Here is an 8,307-nt window from a genome sequence, read left to right on the forward strand (position 1 = left end):
TCAGTGTAAACAGGTAATGGCACGGCTTGTTGGACAGATTGCCCCATGTCATGCACTACCTCCGCTCGGGGGACGAAGTCATAGGGTAGCCCATATGGAGGAAGGGTTGAGGGTAATGTCCTCTGAGGTGGGACTTCTACTGTTGGGCCTGTGGTCTCTTAAATCACAGTCGCTTGTGGAATCTCAAACCTAAAGGTTAAAGCTTGCAGCATCTGTCGCATCTGGGACATGCCTCCCTTGATTCCATCTAGTTCAGCTCTAACTCGGGCGCTCTCTTGTTCTTGTTCAGCCATTCTCTGTCTTGCTCTGGCGCGAGTATTATACTGGTGTTGAAAATTCAGCGTGAAACTGGAGGAAGAAAGGCGGAGTGAGACTCTTTTTTTTTTAAAATGTATGAATGCATGTATGGATGCATTTTGTTTGCAAAACTCTTGGTTCAAACTAAGAATTTTGCTTTTTATGCGTATGCAATGAATGGATGAATGCAATGAATGGATAGATGCAATGTTTTTTTTTTGTTTTTTGGGTACAGGTTCAAAGGTCCGAGGTATGGATAAATTTGATTGCTTTCCAAAACGGGGTTTTCATCGGGTATGATCTAGGGCTTTGTTACAAAGGATCCCCAGAGTCATTGATTCACAAGAATGTTTGACGCTTACGGGAAATACTTTCCGGTCGTCAACTCCATCAAGGGAATCTATTCTGGGTGAGGTTCTCGTACCGACTCTTACGAAGTATTCACCTCAGGAATCCATACTACGCAACCATCATTTCTAGTTGGCCAAAGGTTCAATGTTCTAAAAGGTTCTTAGAGTCATGGACCCCTTTGAAACATTGAAGCTTACAAGGTATACACCTCGGGCGACAATATTTGCAAAAGGATCTACTCTAAGTGAGGTTCTCGTACCGACTCTTACGAAGTATTCACCTCGGGAGTCTGTACTACTCAACCATCGTCCTATCTTATGTTTTTTCACTCTAGACTCGGGTGTATAGTCTTTCCCACATGGTTTGCAATCAAATACCCATATACCAACAATCACAATAGAACCAATATACAACAAATATAACAATATAACAATAAAGATAATAAAAACAATAAAGAAAAGCCACACAATTAAACAAACAAAGGCACACAAACGTCCTAACTAGGCTTGACTCACTTAGGGAAATCAGAGTATCCCCAACAGAGTCGCCATCTGTCGTACCTCGGGAAAATGAGAGACACGACTTAAGCGAAGCGCGATCGCACGCTCGCAATGATGGACTGAACAGAGTCGCCACTGAACTTTATTTATTCCTAAAAAGGAAAGGGAAAATATCGATAAAACCCAAGAAAGAAACGGCAATGATTATGGTCGTCGCAACCAAATCAGGGTTCGGGAGTCGATTACGCGAGGGGAAGGTATTAGCACCCCTCACGTCCGTTGTACTCAACGGGAACCATTAGGTCAGTTGTGTGTGTTAATGTTAGTTTGAAATGTTAGGCTTTTCAAGTTATTAAATGGGAAAGAAAGAATATAAGAGAGGAGAATATTTTTGGATTTTTGACGAAGGACTAAACCTAAGTTTTTATTAGTGGGCCTGACAAGATTTACAAATCCTGCTCCTACGTATCTCAACAGAGAAATCAAGGCTTACGTAGTTCTGGGTAGAAAAATGTTTGTTTGTTGGTCGATTTTAGCGAAAGCTACTTTGTGTCAAATCGACGAAAACATTGTTGGACTACCCAAAACAGGTGGAAAAACATTGCCTTGCATTGTTTTGAAACAAAGTATCTTTCGTTTGAGAAAATGTTTAAGGGTCAATCGCACGGTGGCGAGAAGAAAGAAATTGATTGGTTTGATGTGTTTTGAATAATGGCGAGAACTTGGATGAGCGAGATATCCATCTCGAATCCTAGCCTCAGGAGTGCGTGGTATCCACCGCGTCCCATTTCCATCTTATTTGAAAAAAAGTGTTTAATAAGGATTAGGTGTTTTGAATTTGATTGAGAAATGGTTTAAAGAAACCGCATTGACAATTTTAAACGATGGCGAAAGCTAAGATAGGCGAGGCATCCGCCTCGAATCTTAATCTCAGGAGTGCGTGGTATCCATCAGGTTCCATTTCCATCTTTATTGAAAGGTGCTTAGATAGGAATTAAGTATTTTGAGTTTTGATTATGAAAAATGGCTTGACACTAGATCAAGCATTTGATGAGCGATCGAGAAAGATTTGAATGAGTGTTTGAGAGAAAACAAAGTGGATAAATTTGGATGATGGCAAGAACTAGGATGAGCGAGACATCCGTCTCGAATCCTAGTCTCATGAGTGTGCGGTATACACCACGTCCCATTTCCATCTTTATTGAAAAGGTCTTGAATATGAATTAATATTTTTGAGTTTTTGATATGAAAAATGGCTTGACGTTGGATCAAGCGTTTGATGAAAGTTTGAAAGAAATGGAATGGATTGGGAGGAAGAAATGGATTGATTTGTTTATTGAGAAAACACTCGACGTTGGATCGAGTCTTATTTTTTATCTTTTGGAAATGGTTGATTTTATTCTTGTGTTAGTAGCTAACTAAACAGTCAAGCGAGTAAGGAAATGAAAAGCAGTAAAAGTATTACACATCGGGGGAGTGGGGTACATTTTGTCAAATGGGGATTCAAAGTACTGGAATAATTAAATCGGGCCCAAATAACAAATAATGCAATGTATGAGTGTAAGTGCAAGAGAACTGTCTCATTGTAAGAAGGCCCAAGAGTAATCCATGTGAAGAAAATAAATAACACAACAAGTTATATTTACAAAACACTCAAAAATTAAGTTGAAAGAAACAACATCGGGACGTGCACGAATAAAAATCGGGATGCGAGGATGCGAATCAAAGTCGCATAACGCAATGACGTGCAAGACAAATGGAAATTGAAAAGCAAATAAGAAATCTAGATAATGTGCTCAAAGCCGGTTTGCACATATTGACAATAATTGAAATGTCATATGTGATTAATCAAAACGCGGCGAAATACTATCGATGTATCAATAAAAATAATCATAGATAAACAACATGGAAATTGTTGAATCCATAAATTAAAATCGATATTTAACAATTAAAATAAATAAAAAGGGGTAATAAACATTAGGAATAATGAGGGGATTAAAAAGAAATGTGAAATAGAAATTAAAAAAATGCTGTAAAATTGAAATATGGTACACACGGGTATTGAACCCAGGAACAAAGGCTTACCAAAGCATCCCTTTACCAACTCAGCCAAACAAACATCCTTGTCATATAATCTCAAGCACTAACTGATATCATAAAAAAAAACGGACCAAGCCTTTTAAATAAAATGCAAAGTTGAAAAAACAGTAGCAGAACAAGTTCATCATTAACGCACATAGATTCTGTTTCATTCCATTTTGAACATCAAAATTTTAACAGCAAGTTAACATCACAAACAAACAGGCAGCGATATTGCTAAATCAAACATGGAGTTCAAATCGGAACAACAACCATGGTTCCCTCAGAAGGATGCAAAGCATAATCGAAACATAGAAATAAAGCTCGGAAAGGAAGCTAACCGGTTGCGGCGAGCTCGACCGACGAATGTAGGTAAACGCTTCTCGTTCACTGTCAAGAAAGATTTAAAGGAACTTCGATGGAATTTCAATTAGGAGCACCGCTTCAGAGAACATGATAGGGCTTTTCTTTCTCTTCTTTATGGTTTCCTCTGTTGTTGGGATTTTTGCCGTTTCGCCGTCGAAGGAGTTCCTTAGGGACTTGTTGTTTGAACAGTAGCCGCTAATGTTCTCTAGAAAATTAGGGTTGTTATGAATAGTAATCCCTCTTTTATATATGACCCATCTCTTTCCTCTGTTGTGTTTCCTGCTATGTAGTGGAAAGGTTTTTTTGTACAGAGGATGTCTGGGGAGTTTTGTCCTTATTCCACTTGTGGTCCCTCTTCCTCAATTCTCTCCATTTCCACTTCACTGTTGGTAAGAAACAATTCACCACTGTAACTCACTTAATTGAAAAATTTGTTTTGGGGTTAACTGATTTTGTTTGTTTGTGTCGCAGTGGCTTCGACGTGGATCGTGTAACAGTTTGATAGGATCCAACGAATGGACTAAAATGCAATGCAATGCTTGTTTTCCCTGTGGAATATTGACCGAGAAGCATGACCATTGGCTTAGCATCAAAATTACTGTTGGTCAATAAGGGAGATACAAAATCATTGAATCGATCAGTAGCCTCCAACGGTTTTAGCCGTTCCACATACAACTTCTTCAAGACATCAATTATTGATGTCACTGCATTGAGGGGTAACTTCTTCGCAGGTTTTGAAGCAACCGGTGGAAAGGGCTGAAGTCGCAATATTGCAAATTCCAAAAGGAAAATAATTGCAGACGTCAGATTGATGGCTGCAGAATAACCAATATCGGCCACAGTCGCCATTTTTCTCTCCCTTTGAAGCACCCTTTAACGGTTTGTTTCTTGCAGGAGAAATTCACGGTGATGAACTGGAATGCTATGGACTATGCTCATGTCAATCAGCGCATTCTTTCCACATACAAGGTACTTATCAGTTGCCTCGCTCTGGTCTTCTGGAAATCGTTTAACTGAATTTGAATCAATTGAACGAAATATCCGAATTTGCCATGGTTCAGGATCCTCGTCATTTAAAGCAGCAAATACTGCACTCAAGAAAGAGTGAGATCCACTTTCTTCTTCTGGAAAGAGAAGCTGCATTATGGCTTCTTTATGAAACTCATTTCCACTTGCAATATTGCTGACTGCGTACATCCCCTGTATAATGATTTCAACTCTTGAGGATTTTTTTTCAATTGCCTTCCAACAGCATCCAGTGTGATACCATTTTCAGCAAAAGCAAATTCAACACAATCCCTACATCCATCAATAAAATTGCGAACAAGGGCCAAAGCTTGGTGTTGAACAGAAGGCTCGGGATCACAAATAAGGCTAGCTACTGAAGAAGCAGTCAACTCCATAAAAATTGCTTCCTTGCACATCTTATCAGCGAGAAATATCATGTTCTGCAAGGACCACACAGCATTCAACCTTAAAGACGAATCCATAGACTTTGTCAAATGGACAAGCTCTTTAATGCCACTGCATTGTATGAATGTTAACTTATTTGGTGTAAAGTCCACTACTATGTTGCTAATAGCACCAAGGGCTGCAACCTGGACAGAAGTGCAAAGATCAGAGAGAATCCGTACTAATGGAATGACAATCCTTTCATTCATGAAATAACCTGCACTCAAATTCTTGATTGAGCGTGAGACAGTTTTTTAAGAAAATGCAAGCTGCAATCCGCACATTGGCTTCATCATTGGTTAAGGCATTAATTAGTAGATTTAAGACTTGGAATGACATAAACCTCGCCCTGCAGCATTCCAGTTTTGAGCAAAGATCGGCCAGTGCTAGAAATATCCCTTCAAGACGTTAGGGATGTAAATCACAATTTTGCAAGTGATTGTAGAATTTGTCTATAGCATTTGCTTCAAATGCTAACTTCTGCATATCTTCCTTTCCAGCAACTAAACTCGAAAAAGCAAAGGAAACCTCTTCTCCAACTTGACCAGAATCATCAAGGAGCTCAAGCAAAAATTATATATCAATTTGGTTTTGATTGCTATGTCTTGCAGAACGCGCGACGAAGAATTCTTTATACAAATTAGGCACAAGCAGGCCAGCAACCTTGTCCGAGAGTGTCGATCCTTGGTTAATTCAATTACAGAACGCAACGCTCTTCCATTTTGAAGTTCCGCAAACTTAGCGACAGCTCCTGGATTCTTTTTAAGAATTGTAGCTATGGACTCTAAACTAGCATCTCGCTGGCTTATTGAACCATCAAGACCGCTAATAAGTTTCTCTAAAGAACCCGCATCAGATAATATATTTTGTTCATCCCTTGTATGACAATAATGAATAACAATACCTGCACCAAGTCCAGTAAGATTTTCATTCTCACTTCTCAATAGTGAAAGAAGAAAATCCATGTTTTCTTCCTCAAGCTTCATATCTTCTTGCATGATTCTATGACTCTGATCATTACAAGAAGAACTCGTATCAATTTGTTTCTCTCCACCTGAAGCTGGCTTTGAAACATGAGCAATATGATTTTGATCCTCATTTGAAATCTCACAACATTGTGATGGAATGCTTGTATCTGTATCTGTTGTTTTTGTCGAAGTGATTTCATTGAATACCTTGGTTGCAAACATATATAAACCAAACACAAAAACTACCAAGCCGCTTGCACTTCTTTTTGCAACTCTCTTTCGTATAACATTTGGCGGTTTGGTGCGGTATACGGTTACCGACGGTAGCATGGATGAAGCACTTTGGCATTCATGGACTTATGTTAGAACTCACTTTGAGTCTTCTTCCTCCCCTAATAGGTGCATTTACAGTCCTTGACTTCATAAGGGCTGTCAAATGATCAATCTCAGACCTGGTGAAAGTCTTTTGCTTTAACAGTTTCTCAAGTTCAATTAATCCACCTTGATCTGAGTCAGAACAATTAATTTGAACATTACTTTCACCAACTGCTCCTTGTTGATTTCCAGGAGATTCATTAGCAACCTGTCTAGCTTCTTCTTGAAGATTGTCCTGTCAGTAACTTCAGTAATATGTCCACTCCTCCAGGTTGAATTGTTGAGTTCCAGAATCCCTCAGCACTGCTGGAGAGATTTTTCAATGTTCCTGTCAATAAACGTTCAACTACATTTTCCGTTTTCAGGCCAATTCGCAATTGCTCCCAAAGCACGGCTACTACTCCTTCAGTTGAAAATATTTTGGAACCAACGTAACCTTTTTCACCACCTTGAGAGACAGCATATATAGTCTTTGCAGCGACAATTCCCGTTTTTCCTTCCATAAGCCATCACAATAATTACAAGCTCATCACCTTTGTTTCTGTTTGAAGTTATTACAACCAGATTCTCCTTTACGATCTTGCTCTCCTGTACCATGAGCATGGCATCCATCAAGTATACTAGACTTATCATTTTGTTTCTGTAACTGGCCAGAGAGGGTAGTAACATCAGGAATTTTGGAAGCACCAAGAGTCATACTGAGCTCATTTGTTGTAGGTACTACAACTAGAACAGTAGACAAACTACATGGCATCCCTCTGTCTGAGTTTTTCTTCTACAGAAGCCCGAGCATCATTGTCGGATGATTTATTCAAGTCCTTTTTTTTTTCTAAAGCAACTATCTTAGAATTATCAAAATGATTTACATCAACAAAGCTATGACTAGTTTCAGTTGTGTAACTTCCAGAGGAACTTCCAACTTCTTTTTTGATAGAATTGCGTGCAGGGGTGGGTATGCTAGAGATTCCATATTGAACAGAAGGAGTAGTTCCAACTCGGCCAATTGACATCTGAGGCAAAGCAGGAAGTGTTCCAAACGGATTTGTAATGAGTGCTGCTTGTGCAACCACATAATTCTGGGGAACAACCTGAAGTCCAAAATTATTCTGACCAAACATGCTTGGAGTCCCACCGAAGCTACTTGCACCAGCAGGTTGCGTCTGGCCAAAGTTACTAAAGGAAAAGGCACCACTTGACTGAGCAGGTTGCGCAAATTGGAATGGTGTTGACATTGACGGCACTGTTTGACCAAAACCTGTCATAGCATTGGACGTGAGTGGTGCGCTGTTGACGTTGAAGAACCAAAAGCCGAAGAACTGAAAGCAGGAGCTGAAGTTCCAAATCCAAAAGAAAATGTTGAAGTCTTTGGTGCAAATGGGTTAGAATTAGGTGTTGTGCTAGAGAAAGGATTGGCTGATGATTGACCAAATACAGGTGATGGAGAAAAGGCATTTGTTTGTGTCGTAGATGAATTAAAGCCTGCCATACCAGTTGGCTGTGGTGCAGAGGCAAGTGGTCCTCCTTTATCTCCCAATTGATAGTCCTCCCATCTTAGCTCCTTTGCAACCAGTTCACATTCCTTCCTGATTTTGGAGATGGGTTGGATTTTGTCCAAATGCTAATTTTTGTAAATTATGTATGTTTTTTTTGGATAATCTTACGATTTGCAATATTGAAAATTGGTGTTTCTTGTAGTAAGACAAAGATCTCTCTTTGCATCTTAGAAACTTCAAGTATTCATGTGATGAGATGCTTTTTGATTATAAGTTATTCATATGCCATGTACATGGATGATTATGATTGAATGAATGAACGAAGGAATCGAACTATGAATGAGTATGTGGAAATTCTTGAATATGAATGGAATTTTTTTTCAATGTGAATGAAGAAAATATGAATGTAAATTTGGAATGTGAAAA

At 39.1% G+C, this 8,307-nt stretch overlaps 1 pseudogene; it reads right to left on the reverse strand.

The window, feature by feature from the left end:
* Positions 1-4,466: 4,466 nt before the first annotated feature.
* Positions 4,467-7,085, reverse strand: LOC127136379 (uncharacterized; annotated as a pseudogene).
* Positions 7,086-8,307: the final 1,222 nt, after the last annotated feature.

This window comes from Lathyrus oleraceus, chromosome 4 (assembly GCF_024323335.1).
Source record: "Lathyrus oleraceus cultivar Zhongwan6 chromosome 4, CAAS_Psat_ZW6_1.0, whole genome shotgun sequence".
Lineage (NCBI taxonomy): Eukaryota > Viridiplantae > Streptophyta > Magnoliopsida > Fabales > Fabaceae > Lathyrus > Lathyrus oleraceus.